Raw genomic sequence first — 21280 nt, forward strand, 5'->3', positions numbered from 1 at the left:
TTGTGTATTCAGCTTTATATTCATGTATTAACTAGTCTACCATATTTGACTGTACAGAATATAGTAGCGTCACTACTTAGGTCCAAGTTACAGTGCCAAGGGGGGTAAATCCGGCATACGCGTTCATTTCCAAGAAATCAGAAGTATGTGTCGATATAATCCATCAAAAACTGACTCAATTCTATTTTAAGAAATGATGCTAAGCAGAAATTTAAGGTAAAATTTATTATCACCATCAATTTAATTCATCAACTTCCTTGTTTTGTTTTTCACTGAATTAGTGATTATAAAACGCAATCAAGCTTCCCCCTAATTAATTATATCACAGCAATGGGAAATACTCTTATACATTTTTGATAACTTCCTAAATCAATTATATAATTTCTGGAAGTTTTAAAAGAATAAGACTATACACAGTTAGTTTCTTTATTTTGTCAAGTAGTTGAGTTTTACAGGGAAGAACAGTTACTGAATAACCAACATTTTTTCAGTGCTTAGTCTGTTAGATTTTCAGTCATACTGCATCACAAAAATACAAACAAAAAACAGGCATGAACTAATCAGTGTCAAATAAAACAATGTAGTGAAAAAAGCATAATCATAATAATAATTATTAATAATTATTATTGAAGCTTAAAAATGTGGTGATGCCATCACATTAGTTTGAAAAGAGGGAGGAACTATGAAAAACATCAGAAACTAGTGAAAATGATTAAATCGGCTAATTAATATATATATTTATTTTATTACAGTATTTCACAAAAATAAAGGAACAATCTTGCCATCTTTATCAACATTGTCTTAATTTGAAACTGTAGAATATGTATTTGATAAAGAAACAGGTTATGAGAATTTAAAAGTGAAATTAATTTTATTTTTGAAGGGTATTTGTACTAGTAGAGGGGGGGGGGCATTTTTCTCTCAAATGTTTGTAAAAGGGACATCCGCTACAAAAATAAAAATTCATATCTTCCACTTTCTGTAAAACACATAAAGTGCAGATTCTTTATCCTCTGGGAATTTTTTCTGCACTATACCACTCTCGATGCCCAATCTGTGACAAGAAATACGAAATCTGCATATGGAACTCATAAGAAAAACTAATAAGAAGAACAGATATTTCTCTAAATCCAGATTATTTTTATAGAGACGATAGTTGTCAAGCTTGGACATTAATATTTACCATTGTTATGCAGCAATAAATATCAGATGATCTTTTTTTTTTTTTTATTTTAATGGTATTTTATTGGGTATCCTGCATAAAGTTATGTTACATTTCTCTTGTAAAAGTTCCATTCCTGTTTAAAGATATTTACGGTAACAAACAAATGTTAAGATTGGAGACCACTTTTTCAAATGAAATTCCATTTTGTTATTTTGTTTAGCAATAAAATTCTCACATTGATAAACACGTTGGATATAGGACTGTAGACCCTTAAATTTTGGTTTGATTTCTCTCATCTTACACAAATATATATGTTTTCTTGTTAGTCGACATATGAGATTAACTAACAATGGTTCTTTTGGATCTGAAATAATCCTACACATTTTGCTTGGTGGTGATTCCATAGCAAGTGAGTCTCCCCAATAGAACATTAACTCATCCAAGAGGTCTACAGAGTACTTACAATCATGGAATAGATGCTCTAAACTTTCCACTTCATTTTTATAGATGGAACACATTGGGGAAGAAAATTTTTGTGGATTCAACTTATAAAGTTTTTTATTGGTATAAAGAATGTTGCGGAGAGCTTTAAATTGAAATTCTCTTGTTTTGCTAGCAATAGACATCTTGAGCATCAACTTTTCCCATTCGCAGAGATTTCTCTGATTTGGATATCAGCCACACATCATTGTTTGTGTCACAATTACTCATATTAAAGCGAGAGGGTCGTCACTTGCGCACGTGGGGCGGGGGGGAATTGAGTCCCATGCGATGATAACAATACACGCTAAGAACACAAAGGCTCATGGGTAGACGCTTGTTTGTAAACAATGACACGCTATGGCCATCTGACGCATGTGCAGGTGATGACACCCTCACTTTAAGTTCACCGTAGCATATAACATAAAAAACAACCCTGGACAAATGCATGTAAAATAGAACATTCCATTCTTGTTGTTGTAAGTGATTTGGAAATTGTTGAGATATAAATAAACAGAGTCTGATCCATGTATTGTATATTTACTTGGACATAATGTGCATTTTTCAAATTTGAGAATATTTTGTTTATTTTTTTTAAACTTGGAGAGTCATTACTGACGTATTGCGATTTTATACCTTGATGTTAACTGTACGGGTGGCATATGCTAGATATGGCATATAAAGATCGTTAGACTTTTCAAAATTCTACGAATAAAACATAGTCTAGCGCATCTGTCTGAAGTGTTCTGGGCGGGCCTTACCTACCGGTCATTCTGTGCAGGCATATTTCTATGGTAATGAAATAAGGTCATGGAGACAGCCAATCAGTAAAGACAACAAATTCTGTTACAATTACGTAGTTACAATTACGTAGTTACACAGCGATTCACTAGACCTTTTTTGAGTGCACTCAGAATAATCTGGATTTTAGGCTAGGCATTTGCATATCAACCACTCCCGGTAGTAATCAAATTAAATATACCTATTGTATAACAATAAGAGCATATTGGTAAGTTACATCCAAACATGTTAGCATTTCACATATTTTTATGAATTTTTCTTTATTTTGTTGATAATTTTAGTTCAACATAATTTCTAATCGGCTACATGATTTCATAAAAATTTTGGAAAAAATATGAAAAAAATAATGCAGGTTTTGTTTTGTGAAAGTTGACGTTATATATTCGAATGGAAATTGTTCTATAGAAGCATTTGAATATCAGGTGACCATTTATTATAGGAATGCTCAATTTAATGCAAATTATTGTAATTAATATTCAACAATTTGCAAATACATTGTAAGTATCCGATTTTTTAAATTGGTTGACTACTGCATATCGATGGAAAGGATTTGGACATGGATCAATAAACACATAGAGCAGAATTGATCTCTAAATGCTTCACAGCAATCACTACCTAGTTTCACTTTCTAAAGATAAGAACCTTGATTCCCAGGCACCTACATCCATCACCAAATGCTCTTATGTAAATAACAGAGGTGTATTGATGGTTAAACTATAATTTCAATTTCCAGTAAACATTATATTGTAATTTTGGGTTTATTTATAAGCACTTCTGTTAAAGATGCGCTTCTAATACCGCAAAGACACTATGCATATTAAAATATTGAAAGCCAAAATGAGTACAGTTTGACATTTGATAGTGACACCATAGTGAGCCAAAATAAAGTTGTGTCTAGACATAACAAAAACAGACTCAAAGAAACTTAGACACAATGCAGCTGAGGAGATTACCATAAACATAGTTGACTTTAAATGTAAGAATTAAGTTTTACTAGACATCCCCTGGTGTTGATAAACACTCCCATAAAATATTTATATGGGCTGTACTTTCATTTGAATCCAATTACTGTTCCAGTAAATCACCTAAAAAAACAAAATGTTGCTGCTCATGTTTAATTGTCGAGCCATAACGGGCTCTGCTGTAAATTTTTTTCACTAGAATTTGTTTTAAACTCATATATAAATAGCTATCAAGTATTTCAAGAGATTCTTGAAATGGTTATGTGAGGCGGAAATTAAACCATATTCACAAGAACATTCCTTACCGGGGGGGGGGGGGGGGGGGGGGTAGTGTCTAAAAGCAACTTCCATCATTTTAAACTTTTAAGCAGCATAGTGTTTCAGACCAAAATATTGGTGAACATTTCTATGCATTTATCTATAATTTATATATAATTTCTACATAGAAGGTAAAACATTTGAAATTGGGGGGGGGGTTTGCCTGGTAGAACATGATCAGTGTATTTTTTTTGTTTTCGTGGTATCTTTTTTATACATTCCTGTTTGTCTTTAATGTGCCAAAATATTTTCCCTGCAACATATTTTTCTCGATGTCTAGCTCACAAATTATTATTTTTTTCTCCCACCCCCATGATTTAAAATAGTTGACCCCTAATTTCTCATTTTCTCATCTAACATTTGAAAAAAAATCGGAGATAAATTTTGTGGATTTATTTTGGTAAAAAATTACTGAACCTAATAGCATGCAAGATTTATAACAGATTTGTGTATAAACAGCACTGCAACTAGCTACTGTGAAATACTTTATTTTCGCTGGAATTAAATTTTGGGTGTTTTGTATGGTATTTATTTTCACTGATTTTTGACGAGTTGAATGTAAAACATAGGAAATAAGATATATTCACTGGATTTAATTCACTAAATCATTCTTTCTGCGAAAATTAATTCCAAGTGAAAATAAAGTATTTTACAGTAATTTGATTAGCATTAATTCAGTCACATGGTATCAATAAACATTGATCATACGACATCAATAACCAACCAAATGAAGGCTGTCACTCAATGATGAATTTAGACAATAATGATCACATGACCTCATACAACCAATCATAGCTATGCTACCAAGATTAAACTGTGATGCTAACATCAGCAATAATTTGGCAGTCTAAAGGTTATTCTCTGATCTTTGCGATTTTGTAATTTTTGGTTTCTTACTTCTAGGAAACTCAACAGCACAATTGTATAATTTTGTCTGAATAAATCTCAGATTACATGATGTAATCTTTTGAATTTTTGTTTTGTTTTTATGTAATTTTACATCTTAATCTTGGACCAAATGGGCATAATTTCTCATTTGCTACAGCTCGATCTTGATTAAAACCGTATAAAAAATATGGAAAATATTACTGGGTATGTGTGTTCATTTTGTGACAGACAACTTTATTTGTTTTATCAGACAATTTTCAAGAAAAAGGGATTTCTGAGGCAAATGAGACATCAAAGAAAGCTTAGAAAAAGCTGTGTGTGCTGAAGCACAAATCCAAAATAATGTATTTACTATATTAGAAGTGGTACTCTGTGGAACACCTATAAATTGGTTAATTTAAAATATGTAAACAAAATTGAACCCTAAACTAAATTTGTATATGACTTATCCCATAGCATCAAATTTCATTTGAATCTTATGAGTGGTTGAGAAACTGATTAGTAAAGCTAAAAATTGGCTAATTAATATTAAAATTAGGTAAATAATATGCACAGATCTTCACCAAAAACTAATCAAGTCTGCGCATTATGCCAAACATCTATGTACCAAGTTTCATTGAAATCTGTTAAATGGTACTTTTGAATGGTGTCCATTTGTATTATTATGCAAATTAGGTAATTATTATGCATAGATTTTTACTAATAACTAATCAGGTCTGTGCATTATCCCAGAGCATCTATGTACCAGGTTTCATTGATATTTGGTTCTTGAGATACACACACTACACACACAGATATATATACATACATACACACAGACGTACTAACCACAACGACTCCCATTGCAAACAAGAGTCAAAAATATTAATTAGATCATTGTTCATTAGTGTTTATAATTAGCAAATTCCATCATGCCTAGAAAGTGACACAGACCAATAAGAATCTCTAAATTTGCAAAAATAGCATATCAGAATTTCTTTCCCACAATGCATCTGGTCAGTAGAAGCAAAACATTTTGCACAGGGTATTAATTTCCATATTTTGACTCTGTATACAAATTCACTAGGTTAATTCATGAGTTAGTGAATTGGTCAGTCAATCATTAAGTTCTGTTATAATTTTACATTATTTATACGTGATTTAATTTAGAGGAATTCACTTATCAGTGAAAATAGCGAAATTAAAACACAGTGTCATTTTTTTGTAATTTCCATTGAATTAAAAATGGGGTAAGTTTTTGTCATTTCCATTGAATTAAATCATGATTTTGGACTTAACAGAAAAAACTTTGACATTGATTCCAGTTTTTGATCAAAAGAATTGAAATTTTTTTCAACATTTTCAAAGAAATAGACTTTAAATGGAACTATTTTGCGGTTGGTGACTAAATTTAAATTGGGTGCTCAGAAGGTCCATGCATTTACAGTAAAGAAGTATACATTTTTTTATCAACAGAATTAATTAATTAATTTAACATAACCATAATTTGACTCAGATTATATATTAATAAAAAAAAAATGTTTTTTACTACATTGTTTGTCTATTCAATTCCATGCTCACTCAGGTAAGCTTGTTGAGGGCAGTATAACACGTTGAAAAACCATGCATTAAATATATATATAACATGACTTACATGATGTCATACTGATACTGGACTATTAAGGTGCTTTGAGGTATATATGGCAACTCATTGCCAAATAAGGAATTTGATTAATAACAGTAAACATGCCAGACACCTGCCCTATCAAATTTGGATTTTTTTTTATTTGGAACAAAAAAATCACCTGACTTTGTTGTCTTGCCAACCACACCACCAATGAACAGTGCTTTCTGTTGTACATCCTTTATTTAAGAAGATAGGTATACACATTTAAATTTTGCTTGCCGCCCAAGGTTTTCACCAAAAAAATCTGATAACAAGTTTTTTTTTTGTCAGGTCTTATCGACCATTTCTTTGAATGCTGTAATAAATTTAATTTAATAAAATCAGAATTCTGAAAAAATCTGCAGAAAGATTCACAAACCTATTTTAACAATGGCCACCAGCAGTACACCTGCCAATACTATAGCAATTGTGAACATGATGAAATTAGTTATCGTAGTCATGGTTACCAATAGAAGGTATAGAACATAAATAGAAATAATAACTAAATAATGTTTGTTTTTTTCTGTTGATGATACATTGGAATTAGTATTCAGTATATATCACATAAATAAATAAACTTCAAATTTAAACCAAGAGATTTTGACGTCCAATACCACGTTGTAGTTTAACCGTCAAAAACATGCGAATTTTTTTATGGAAACGCATAGCGTGCACTGCTTTGATTTCATTGACAATGAATACTGATTTATAGTGGAATTCTGCCAAGCCATTAATCGTGAAGCGGCGGACAAATACACAAACCATGGCTAGTTAGAATGTTCAGTCATTAGGAATTATGTTTGTTTTGATCTAAAAAAACTATAAAAAAAAAAAAATACATGGGTTAAAAGAGAAAGATTACTCTCAGCACAACAAACCCATTTCTTTCATCTTTATAAAAGACTATTAAGTCAGGACTAACAAAAATTAATTAAAATTAACAAAAATTAAATATTACAAAATTGTTGTAGACAAACAAACTTTTAACCTTAAAACTGTTATGGCTAGTGACTTGGTTATTCACATGAATATTATCTGGCATGCTGCCACAAATCTCTTTCAAAGCGAGTCAGTTTATGATCAGTTCTTGGAAACATTTGCATTTAAAAGTGAATGAAAGGGCAAGGTGAGGGGAATGCACGCTTTTCTATAAGGACATAAATTGGAAATGTTCTTCCTGTTTTTAGTGTGAGCAGCTAGAATGGAAATCTGAAGTACATCAAATTTTATAAATAGCTTTGTATATGTTTTAATGGCGTACATGTAACCTAGTATTGCGTAATGTTCCAGGCATTTCGATGAGCTATCCATGTTTATGTGACAAAATCCACTACAATGAACTGTACAATTTTACACCAGGGCAGCTTCTACGATAACGGTAACTCAAAAGGTATCTCTAGGTTGAGCATATTTGGTTGAATCACCAAAAAAATGCATAATGTCCAACAAAAATCTTGTATGTAGAATCAGTGTACTGAGTTTCTACAAAATCATGCACGCCTCAAAAGAGAAATAATAGCATGTTTAATTGATGTACATATGTATGATTATGATACAAAGCTCTGTTCATCTATTAGGTTATTAAACTGTCTCTTGACAGTCTACCCCGGTACCCCCAGCTCAGTTCGAATAAAACTGTCCTGCATGTTTATCTCAAGGAAACATTTTCGAACACATTTACAAACTGTGATTTTAGACAAAATAACTATCGATTTGACAAAATTAATTGAATCACAAAATAACACTGTGACAACTTACATTATTATCCACGAGTTTAGCACCTATAGGAAAATTTTCAACTGAGTCAGGCAGTATATTAGAGAAGAGTTAGCATGAACATAAATAAAAACAAAATAATCACCAGTCAGCCATTTTTGTTTGAATCTTGAAAAAACAAAAACAAGCACATGTAACTTAATATGCATGATCATGATAGAATCTCTCAATTCATCTCTGAGAAACAATTTTGGACCCATTTATTAAACTGCAATTTCAGGATTTTAGACAAAATGGCTTTTAATTCGACAAATTAGACCAAATCGCAATGTAACACAACATTTTGGTGTTATCTAGAAGTATGCAAACTTTCAACTGAATCAGGCAGTTATATTAATGAGGAATCGCCATGGATATAAATATAAAAAAAAAGATGGTCATTTTTGTATATGACATGCATTGGTAACCAAATGTCATGATACAAAGTTTGAATGAAATTGCGCTATTCATTTCCGAGGAGCGGTCCCGCACAATGTTTAACTATCAGAATAAACATCCAATGGTGACGAAAAGCAATGTGCATATTTAGGTCAACATAGATAGTCTGTGTGTTAGGTTTGAATGTAAGTCAGTCAAAGCATGTCAACGAAATGGTCTCGGACATACAGACAAATGAACAGGTGCACGAACTGACAGACGGGCAAACTGATGAATAGTCTCTAATTTTGGACTTTATTCGAAACAGGGACAGACTAATTAATCAAGCTCCATTGTTCTTGATGATACCACAAAACATGCAGGCATGCGAAGTCATTTTGGAGAAAAAAACCTAAACTCCAAAAAAAAAGTCATGCTAAAATTAAAACTGCAACAAAATATTAAACACAGCTGATTGAAAGATTTGCTAAACATGGAATATCTCACAAATGTTAAAATGTAAATTAAAATTTTTTGTTTTTTAATTTTCAAAGCGTATTTATTATTAAAAGACAGCAATTGATACATCATCTGTCATGTTTTTGTAATAACTTATTTTCACTCTTAAAATTTGACCAGTCAAAACTTCAATGTAATTTTGTATTCCAAAAACACAATTTTGCATTTCAAAACCGATTTTATGGTAACAGTATTTATTTCATAATAAAAACAACACACAGACTGACAATAATGAGAAATGTCATAAAACGAATTACATAATTATGTGCTTGTTACCTAAACCAAATTGTTTGAAATGTGGAGAACTGAAATCAGTGGTTACCAGTAGCATACTTCATAACTGCAAGAAAATCATGGTCTAGAATTAACTTTGAAACATACAATACAATGTATTTCTAACATTTACGCTTTCAAATGTGTCATGTGCTACAACAACGGCCAACTGATAAAAATCAATGAAAGCTTAGAAAGAACTCCCATGTGCTGAGAGTATTGGAGACACATTAAATATAATTCGAAATTACTTACAAACATGTAGCTGAAAACTAATTATGCAAATCAGAAAATTAATATGAACAGATTTGAGTGTAAAACTAATGAGGTCTGCGCAATGTAACAGAAAATCTATGTTTCCAAGTTTAATTGAAATGTGATTAGAACCAAAAAATTATGAATTATTATGCTTATTAGGGAATTAATATGAACAGATTTTTACCCCAAACTAATTAGGTTTGTACATTGTCCTAGAGCATTTTTGTACTAAGTTTTATTGAAATGGAATAATTAGTACTTTAGATATCAGAGTGAAAGCTTAAAATTGGTTAATTATGCAAACTAGGTAATTAATATGTACAGATTTTAACCCACAATTATCCAGGTCTGTCTATTGTCCTACAGCATCCATGTACATTCATTGGCATGTGATCCATGTACATTCATTGGTATGTGATGTTTAGTACCTGAGATATCAGAGTGAAAGTTGGTTAATTATGCAAATTAGGTGATTAATATGCACAATTATTTACCCTAAAACTAATCAGGTCTCTGCATAGTCCTAAAGGATCTATGTACCAAGTTTCATTGAAATGCGATGATTAGTACTTGAGATAGCTGTGGAAAAGCTGAAAAATAATTAATTATGCAAATTAGGTGATTAATATGCACAAATATTTATCTGAAACAATCAATCTCTGAATAGTCCTGGAGTATGTAAGTACCAAGTTTCAATGAAATGTAATGCTCACTACATATATCAAATGCTGAAAATTAATTAATTATACAAATTAGGTAATTAATATGTACTGATATTACCATAAAAACTATCAGGTCTGTGCAGTGTCATATGACATCTATGTACCAAGTTTCATTGAAATGTGATGATTAGTACTTATATCAAATGCTGAAAATTAATTATGCAAATTAGGTAATTAATATGTACTGATATTACCATGAAAACTCAGGTCTGTGCAGTGTCATATGGTATCTATGTACCAAGTTTCATTGAAATGTGATGATTAGTACTTGAGATATCAGTGGAAAACCCGAAAATTGACTAATCATTATACAAATTAGGTAATTAGTATCCACGGATTATTACCAAAAACTAATCAAAACCTAGCATTAGTTCAGAGCATGTATGTACAAAGTTTCATCAAAATCCAATGAGTGGTTGTTTAGATATCAGTGGAACAATCATGGAACAGCTAAAAATCAGCTAATTATCATGCAAATTAGGTAATTATTATGCAAGGATTTTTACCAAAAACTAATCAAATCTGCGCATTGGCCCAGAGCATCTATGCACCAAGTTTCATCAAAAACCGATGTATGGTTCTTGAGATATCAGTGGAACAGTCGGACACACATACACACATACACACCCACACACATACACATACACATACACACACACACAGACAGACACACTAACTGCAAAAAATGATATTCAAATCTTCCAAAGCATTTGTGTTGACATAATTGAGGATGAATACTATCAGGAATTCTCTGATATTGACTTTCTGATTCTGTCAGAAACATAGTTATGGAATATTCTCAGATATTGACTTTTATTCTGTCAGATATATAGTGATAGAGAATTCTCAGTTATTGACTTTCTGTTTCTGTCAGAAATCATAGTGATGGAGAAGTCTCAGATAATGACTTTCTGATTCTGTCAGAAATATAGTGATGCAATATTCTCAGATATTGACCTGATTTTGTCATATATATAGTGATAGAGAATTCTCAGATATTGAATTTCTAATTCTGTCAGAAATATAGTGATGGAGAATTCTCAGATATTGACTTTCTGATTCTGTCAGAAATATAGTGATGGAGAATTCTCAGATATTGATTTTCTGATTCTGTCAGAAATATAGTGATGGAGAATTTTCAGATATTGACTTTTTGATTCTGTCAGAAATATAGTGATGGAGAATTCTCAGATATTGACTTTCTGATTCTATCAGAAATATAGTGATGGAGAATTCTCAGATATTGACTTTCTGATTCTGTCAGAAATATAGTGATGGAGAATTCTCAGATATTGACTTTCTGATTCTGTCAGAAATATAGTGATGGAGATTTCTCAGATATGATAGATTCACCTTAAGAGACAAATGACTATGGTTTTTTGAAGAATTTTTCATTGCTGTACTTTTCATGAAACTACTGAGTCAGCACCACATTATGCAGCACCACAATGTTCTAGGGAAAAAAACTGATGCAAATATTCTGTCTAAAACCTTATTTTTTATATTTTTCTCAAATTTTCTCAGTGATTATTTTTTTTTAATAATTGTATGCATAAATTTTGTATTTAACTACACATAGTACAGTCAAGGTGTTTTTGAAGATAAAATCACAAACATTTCTCAGACCAGGACACAATATGTGTCTGGGACATTTTTTTACAGAAAAATAGCAGATGAGCATAGACAGTGAAAATGCTTTTCACCACAAGGCTTCCCGCCCAAATTTGTCTGCAATTTTTTCTTATATTATTCAATATTTCTGGAAATAAACCCTAATTTTGGAGCCAAAAGATAAAATTCGAGTAAATTTTCAGTTTTTACTCGAAAGATTTGTCAATTTTTTTTCCCAATCTTCTGAAGCAAAATGCAGATTATGAGTAGGACTATTTTGTAAATGGTGCTGAATAGAAGAAATTGGTGGTGAAAGGGTTAAATAATTGTCACAAATGTCACTATCCATTGGAAATGTATAGATTGTGCAATCTCAGAAAAACATAAAACATACAGTGATTGATTGACATATTTATCCAAAAGTCCAAAGAACCCTGTTGGCTAGCAAGAACGAGTACTCAATATATGTTTGTGGCACATTGCCAATGGTTGCATCCACTTCTTGGCCATATATGGCAAGTGATGGGAAAGAAACTACCAGGTATGCTTTGAGTTTATTTGCATTATTTGAAGTATAATTTACAAGCTAGGTAGAGGCAAAAACAATTACTGATACAGACACTATTAATAGTGAACTGACTTTTGTACCGTCCTTGCCCCAGAACAATCTGGGTTAACAATTTTGTATCATACTTGCTCTGCTAGTAGTGCATCTGAAATAAAAGAGCATTAACTAAACTCAAAATCAATAAAATATTAGTTATTTTGACAATAAAACTACTCTTATGTAAGCGTATAAGCAGATATGCACTACTAATAGAGCAAATATTGTCAAGCTCAACAGAGAAAATGCATATAACATGAAATGGGACGATCACACTTTTGTCTCCATGGCAGCTATCAGTTGATGTAGCTAGCACAGAGAGCATATAACTGTCATCCATTGTTTTGGAAAATTAGCATATTTATATTAGCAGCTAGGTTTATGCAAAAATGTTTCTGTATCATAAAACATATATGGTTAGTGTTCCCTGTTAAGGTAGAAGCCTAGTCATATTTTTTGACAAAATTGGTCATAAATCGCATGACAATGTCCATTAGTTTAATATGTACAATCGTGAAGCTAATGTCTCATGGTACAATGAAATAGCATTATTTTGTGTGTTACAGCACAGTCCCTCTATCCCCGGTCTGAAAACGATTAGCGTTCTTTTGTCTCGAACCGCAGTGCGGGTAAACAAACCGTTCACACGCGGCCGGAGGGAGTCAGGAAGTCAGACAGATTACAATACCTTCAAAAGTTACCGTCATGCAAAGCGATACCTCATTGTATGACTTCACTTTGACTTCAAACTCGGGCAACCACAACGTAAACAAACAAAATTATCACTATGAAATTTGGGTTTTTTGAACCCTGATACGCATCACCACCAGCCTACCAACTCATAAACATCCAGTTCCTGCAATTCAAAGATTAAAATCAGGAATATGTTCATTTTCTCGTTTTAATAGGGAAAAAACTTCGTGTGCCAACATGCTGACATCGCTAAACAAATCTTGTCAAAATGGCGTCGTTCATGTTAACGTAGTCGATCAAAAAACCTGTGATATTTCTGATTCTTGGGGGGTTTATAACAGTTCAAGTCAACTATACAACAACTAATGACTTTATTCTATGTAAAAGTATATAACAATGCTTCAATGTTTGTATATAAATGATTTTTTAGCACAGAATTGAGTACATTGTCATTTCAAAACGTCGCCATTTGCATTTACGATCTAAAAAGCATCCATAAAAGTCGCTCAATTTAACATTAATAAAATGCGGTGTGACAAATAACAAATCAGCCCACCAATTTTTAATGATATGTTTCGATCATAAAATGTCAAATTTGAAGACAAATATTGGTTTCACGCCGAGAAGTATGGTAAATAAAATTGAATTAATTTCAATCACCCCAAAATCAAAAACGACAAATATCTGGGTAAAGGTATGAAAATTTGTTGCGAAAATGTGTCGCTGCTGGTAAAATAGATGAATTAAAGAACTACTCGCCGGCTAAAATATGACCTTATACAGATATCCTGATTAAAAAATCATGTGAAAAAGTACGAATTCTGGAATAAACAACTAAGTTGTAAAAAAAATACATAACACTGACGATGTCAAATCATGTACTGATCACGTGACAATGCTTTGACCACACCGGCAATGCACCTTTGCCAGGGAAGGAGACCAATTCACATCTAATACAATGACCGTTTCTAGACCGGGGATAGAGGGACTGTGGTTACAGTTATGCTTTTTGAGAAACGTGTCCTAATATTTCTTGAAAATTGCTATTTTTAGAACAATTCCATAGAACACAATGTTAAAGAAAAATTGCATTTTTTTGACACTTTTTAAAACCCAGATTTTTTAAATCATTCCGAACAACAAAAAGTACTTCATCATTAACAATATATGTTTTTTTTCAGCCTATTTGTGAGATATTGCATAATATCTCTGCCATAGGAACCTGTTTCAAAAAAACGATTTTCCTCTAAACTACATTTCTAAAATCAATTTCTCGAAAAAAAGGCTGGTGACCCCCAACTTTTTTTAGGTCAATATCCTTATATTGCCTTGGAGTACAATTTATTGCAAAATGAATAAATTCTGGGTTTTTTAATTTATGAGTAGGCTTCTACCTTAAAACAAGTCTGGTATTGAGGCATTTTGAGTAGAATGTTTCTCAGATAATAATAATAATAATAATAATAATGAATTTATTGCATCCTTAGAAATAATTTCCATTGGTTGAACAGCAATAAAATGTTAGTAATAAAGTACAATACGTATAAAATTAAAGTAAAAGTAAAATGTCAGTTATTGATATTTCTGATTTCAAATATTTTGTATAAGTATTCACCAACTTGTCTTATTAGTACGTCTTCTCTTGAACTCATAATATATTTAAATATCTGGTTATCACTTTTCAATTCTTCTGGAATACTGATATTATTAAATAGCTTTTGTCTTTCTGTTTGGTACCTAAGACATTCCATGAAGAAATGTTCTTCATTTTCAATTTTGATCTGGGAACATTGCTTACAGATTCTGTCTTCTAAAGGTATTTTGGGTTGGGTATGTCTACCCTTCTCAATTTCTAATACATGACTGCTAATTCTGAAACGAGTTAATAAGATTTTATGTTTCAGATTACATAAGAGCAAATATGGTTCAAAAGTGTACGAGTCTTTAAACTTTATATACGTTCTCAGTTTTCTATTATCATTTGTCACACTCAACTTCCAGAACTCTACATACCTTTGTTGGATGTTGTTTCGTATGTTTTTTATTTTACTGTGTGGTAATTTTTGAGGTATGACAGACGAGGACAAGTTTGTAATATTTTCGGAGACCATGTTTTTTACTGATGTAAACCAATTTAAATTTTGTTGTTTTTGTTCTTCAAAGGCTTGTTTTGTAATATTACTGTCTGGTAAGTCACTAATACGATACCAGTATTTAATAATTGATTTCACTGAAATAAATGTGCGTCTCGATCACTGAGAGAATTTCTCGAAAATCATTATTAATCAGAACACTGTGTATTGTCGGTGGGTATAATACAATGCTGATTTTTCTCAATATATTATCTTGATTTATAGAGAAATGTCAAATCCTACCCATGGTTGAATATACCTGATGTACCACGTACTGATCTGATGGGAATGCTATCATTATGCTACAATGACCCACTAATCACACTGTGTATCACCAATCCGAATGAAGTCGCAACTCACCCACGTACTAGTAGCTACCTGGTGAGTGGAGGTAACACCCACTAAAATGGGGACACCAGTGGCTGTTAAAAATATAGACTCTCAGTTCTTGAACAGATATAAATTTTGATCCATATGTGATATCGCTTGATATGTAAACATATCAATTATTCAATGATTCAATTAAAATCTGCTAAATTAAAATCGACAAGAACATGTGAAATATCAATATAAGTCAATGTTTCCTTGCAAGGTTTGTGAACTTAAAGGAAACATCAATCCAAACAACATAATGACCCCTAAAGAAAAAGCTCCACAAATGTAGGAGAATGCAATTTACAGTTATTTTATATCACTTTTCATTCTCTAGATATTCAACTTTTAATCAGTATTATGTAGTCAGCCATCTTGATTTTCAAGCAAAGGATCATGGTAAATTATGACATCATAGAATCCGCCTGTTCGATATGGGACTCATAACGACGTATACAACGCGCGTGTAAAATACATTGTTTATTTACATAAAATTCAAACACATGCTGCGCGACGACCACCACCCTTTAAAACCTAGTGAAAATGATGATATAAAAACATCAAAATATTGAAATGTTTTGGCCCACTCGACCAATGAATCAACAAGCATTGTTCAATTTCAATCACTCTATCAGCAAATCAGAAGTAAGGTTATACATTTGGCTAAATAGTGTTTGATGTGATCAGTCATTGCTGGAAATGTAGTAAAATGGGCTGAACGTAATTGATTGAATCAAAGAAAAATGTAGAATCACTGTACATGCAGAGACTAAACCATAAGTAACAAGTACTGTGAAATACTTTATTTTAGCAGGAATTAATTTATTCTGAAAAGAGTTTTTGGTGTTTTGTATGGAATTTATTTTCACTGATTTTTGACGAGTTGAATGTAAATTATAGAAAAAAGGTACATTCGCTGGATTTTATTTTCACTGAATCATTCCATCAGCAAAAATAGCGAAAATTACCGGGTAAGTATTTTACAGTATTGAAAATGACATAGTCCCCACCCAGTGTCACTTTTTTAGTGACTGTGACAATCAGCCCAGGCATCCCTGAGAAACATGCAAGACAAAAAATGTGAAGAAAAAAAAAAGGGCACCAATTGGTCGGAAGTCATCAAAATGCGAAAACAAACTGATGTGCCTTGGCTATACCATCATGTCTTAATATTTCAAGCTCTGCATCTGTCCAGATGTATGTATATGCATGGCACAGTACCGGTAAGTGTTTTTTATAAATGAATAATCAGTATTGGATATACAGCTCAAAGGTACCAGGGAGTACATGGTACCAAAATAATAAAGTCAATTTATCATGATGTACAGGCAGTTGTGTCGATTGTTGCCTTGACAACCATTCCAACTCAGCAGCAGTATTAATTTTCAGAAACTATCACCTGGTACATACGTAAGCCTATTATGCAGTGAGTTTCATGAAGCCATGAGTATTTTTTTGTATAAAATATTTATAAATGTTTTATGAATTTCAAATCATCGCTGAGAACTATCTGACCAATCACAACATGTTGATTGATGCCTGGAAATAAATCAGCCAATGATTGATGGGAACCTGCAAAGACTCATGGGTAATATGGCATCTAATTATGGCATCTCGAGAGGATATTGCAAAGAGCAAACAGTGCAGAAAATAATTGTAAAATAACCTTCAATATTTAGGAAGAGAACATCTAACCTGCATATAGAATACAAACTTGTTACTGTGGATGTGATAACCCATGATAACGAAGACAATTCAAAGCTACTAACCCAATAACATAAACAAACAGTCAGAATGATCAGAGGGCAGCTTGTTTGTTTTGTTAGATATATCAAAGTCTTTCTAGTAGATTCTTTGACTGAACTGTGATCACTGTGTTACGACATGTGAAATATTATGTGTCATAACAATCACATTATCATAGATTAGTGATATCTAATAGGTTACCGGTAATAGGTTAGGTTAATAGGTTGGGTTATCTAGTTTGTACTTTGCTTGTTGTGAATTGAGACACACCAATAATACAAACAAATTCTGTCTTACAGCTGAGCTGGTGTACGTATATGTACTAGCTTGTGAAACGACAACTAATAATAATAATAATAATAATAAAGACTAATAATAAAATTCAAAACTATCAACTATCTATTATGATCACAATTTGTTTCAGTTTGTAATATGTCAGAACTTTGATCTTATACACCATGGTATATATGGAAGCGAATCGTGTCATAACACAGGGATACGGGATTAAACCGCGGCAATTCACTAGTGCTCACTGGCCAATTCAAGACAGCAATGGTACAAACAGCACTAATAGCAGTGGTGACTGCAGACAGAATAATAGATTCATAGTATTAAAGGCATCCATAAATGTGACACCGTAATTTATGCAAATGTATCTGAACGCTGTTACATACATACATATCGTAGTTGTCGGAGTATAAACCCCTCCGGGAAAATGGCAAATTGACAACAAATTAGTGGGGGGCTTATAAACAAATAAAAGTTAAAACTTCTTCCAAGCGATAATTTATGCTAATTTATTCATAAACAAATCGTCGCATGTAAACGAATGTCTTTATTGAATAGCATCGTCCAAATTAACTTGAGGATCAGCCGTTACGCCCCGGGGTCACTAATCACTCTTGGGTGCGTTTACTAAGTGGGACATTATAATAACGTACAAAAAAATAATTGTTGTAAAATGCTGTAAATTTGGAGGGGGGAGGGCTTATACTCGAGCAGGGGTTTATAATCGGACAACTCGGGTATATACATGGAAGTTCAAGTTTTGCATGCAGTTCCTACATCACAAACTCGTTCAAGTGGACGCGGAAATTATTTCACCTGAGAAAACTATCTGGTGCAAACTATTAAAAGTTAATTTTTATTTTAAAACGTTTTTTTGACCCATTATTTCTATGTGCTGAAAATGTTTTTTCTATAAACCCAATTATTATTACCGTGAGTTCCAATTTCTTTAAAAAATATTTGAAAGTGTGTCTTAACTGTGTAATATAAACATGAGATTTTGCCAAAAAACAAGGTCAACGACCCCCATTTTTCATTATTACTTATGATTTACCAAAAATGACAAAATTTTCAATATTTCTGCGAAAATGAAAACATGCTTAATAAACAAATTCCATCTTTGCCATAGAGGGCCTACTTTCAATGATTTAATATTCTAAGTTTACAAAGGGTTTAAGTGTAATATTAGAAAAACTGGCACAAGTTTAATTTGAAAAAGTTCTCAATATGGTTTGGCCCAGAAAATAAAATTGTGTTTCTGCTTATCACAAGTCATAGCTTTTTTTCAGGTTGTCATTCGCAAGAGATATAAGATTACATATATCACCAAAAAGGATGATTACCAGCAGCTGGACCATCTTTGATCCGATCATAAAACAACTCATCACGCACATGTATCCCTACAAGCCAGGCAGCCATCTTTATAATCAAATCAAAATGAACATCTATCTATTTTTGACATGTGCTAAATATCAATGAAAACGATGCATGGCGACTATCTTTGATCCGATTGTGAAACTATAACTGTCATCGACATCATCTATTCTAACTGCACAATTTGAAAAAAATCACAACATATATCAACATATATACATTTTCAAAACAAGCAGCCTCTCGGCTGAGATAGCCCTGCTGTTAGCGATACACATTTCAATTACAGAATTGAAGATATCATTATGAAATGAACAAATCTGAGAAATGTTCAAAGCTATCAGACTTTTTTAACAAGAAGTCAAAAATATTAAAAGATCAGACATGCAGAAGTCAAAAAAGTAAAAAGTTGACGTAAGCGACGACAATAGACAATCAGTAATATCAGAGGTACATTACTTGGGGTTTGCAACTATGATGACATGATACCAAGATCCCGATCAATCTCGCTCTCGTATAAGCGTTCCCTGCTCAGAACAAGGTCCAAGGTAACTAGGATACTGGGATGTCCAGGTGGATCAAAATAGCTGACCACGATATGATGGATTACGAGAACTATATTTTCTGTACATTTTTGATGTATTTAATTTTTCACTATGATAGCGGCAAGACATGTTTTTATTTTTTTATTACAAACCTTGAACATTGATATATGTCATGTCAGAAGGTCGTAGCCTCAGTCTCGCTATCTACGAGAAGAGATTTGAATGGGATCTTGACATGATGTCACCATACAGTACTATTCGCGTTGCAAACCCCAAGTAATGTACCTCTGGTAATATGAATCGTCATAGACATGTATCCCAACATGTATAATGTATGTACCAAATTTGAACAAAAACTGAAAAAGCATGTCCATAATACCACATTTTCAAAAAACAAAATGGCTGTTAGTTGGCCATCTTGAACTGTGAATAGGTTGTGCAGGCGATTCATTGCTTTAACACAACTCTTGTATACCACAGTTTTTAAACTTCTAATAATAATCAATAAAACTACATTTATAACTTTTTTTTTATCACAGTTTTTATTTCTTAGATTTAATATTGTTTCTAACACAGGATACAGCATCATACATGTTGATACATGTTGATATAGACAAATATCAGATAGTTTTTTTCAGTAAAGATCGTAATAAAAAATCAATAAATATAACAGAAAACAAGCCATGCATGGCACAGTCCCCGTTAGTTGAATTTATTGAATTGAATTTAAGATATATAGTTTTGTTTATAGTAATATAGCTGGAACATAAACATGTCAGGAATATGATTATGATGATTGTTTAACATTAAAATGATTGACATTTGTATCTGATCGTCAAACGAGTATTGAGAGATATTGCTCTGGAACAGCATTAATTGAAACAAAATCAGCCATTTTGAATACATGTATAATGAATATATAAAATTTGAACATAATCAGTCAAAGCCTGTCAGAGATATGACACTAGAACTGCATTCATTGAAACATAATGGCCACCAGTCGGCCATTTTAAATCTGATCTGAAAAAAAAAAATGACGTGCATCAGGAACCCGTAATCTAATGTATGTACCAAGTTTGAACAAAACCCATTCATAAATGCCAGAAATGATATTTGATGATTTTTTAGCACAAAAATGGTCATTTTATTAGGATCGTCAAACCAATATATTTAAGTATATCTAAGACATGATTTATAATGAATATTTAAAATTTGAACATAATCAGTCAAAGCAAGTCAGAGATATGGCGCTAGAACAAAATGGGTGCCAGTCGGCCATTTTGAATCTTATATGTATCTGAAAAACAAAATTATGTGCATCAAGGTTCTATAATGTCCAACTTATATACAAGGTTTGAACAAAATCCAATTGTAAACAGCCGGGAAATGCTTGATTTTGATGATTTTTTAGCACTAAAATGGCCACCATTCGGCCATTTTTAATAGGATCGTCAAACCAATATATCTGTATATCTATGACATGATTTATAATGAATATTTAAAATTTGAACATAATCAGTAAAGCAAGTCAGAGATATGGCACTAGAACCACATTCATTAAAACAAAATGGCCGCCAGTCCGCCATTTTGAATCTTATCTGAAAAACAAAATGATGTGCATCAAGGTCCTATAATGTCCAACGTATATACCAAGGTTGAACAAAATCTATCTGTAAACAGCCGAGAAATGCACGATTTTGATTTTTTGCACAAAAATGTCCGCCATTTGGCCATCTTGAATAAGAAGGTGAAAC

At 32.2% G+C, this 21280-nt stretch overlaps 1 long non-coding RNA gene across 2 annotated transcripts in view; it reads left to right on the top strand.

Moving 5' to 3' along the window:
- LOC144349427 (uncharacterized) overlaps positions 1–15757 on the top strand; it is a 29225-nt gene extending 13468 nt beyond the window's left edge. Inside the window, exons 1-2 of one of the 2 annotated variants that reach the window (XR_013419940.2) lie at positions 76–216; positions 15430–15757. This is a non-coding gene — a long non-coding RNA (uncharacterized LOC144349427). Of the gene's footprint in view, positions 1–75; positions 217–15429 lie in introns of those variants that run through there. The other variant, XR_013419939.2, reaches the window with a different exon arrangement.
- The last annotated feature ends 5523 nt before the right edge of the window (positions 15758–21280 follow it).

This window comes from Saccoglossus kowalevskii, chromosome 8, assembly GCF_978046115.1.
Source record: "Saccoglossus kowalevskii chromosome 8, keSacKowa6.1, whole genome shotgun sequence".
Lineage (NCBI taxonomy): Eukaryota > Metazoa > Hemichordata > Enteropneusta > Harrimaniidae > Saccoglossus > Saccoglossus kowalevskii.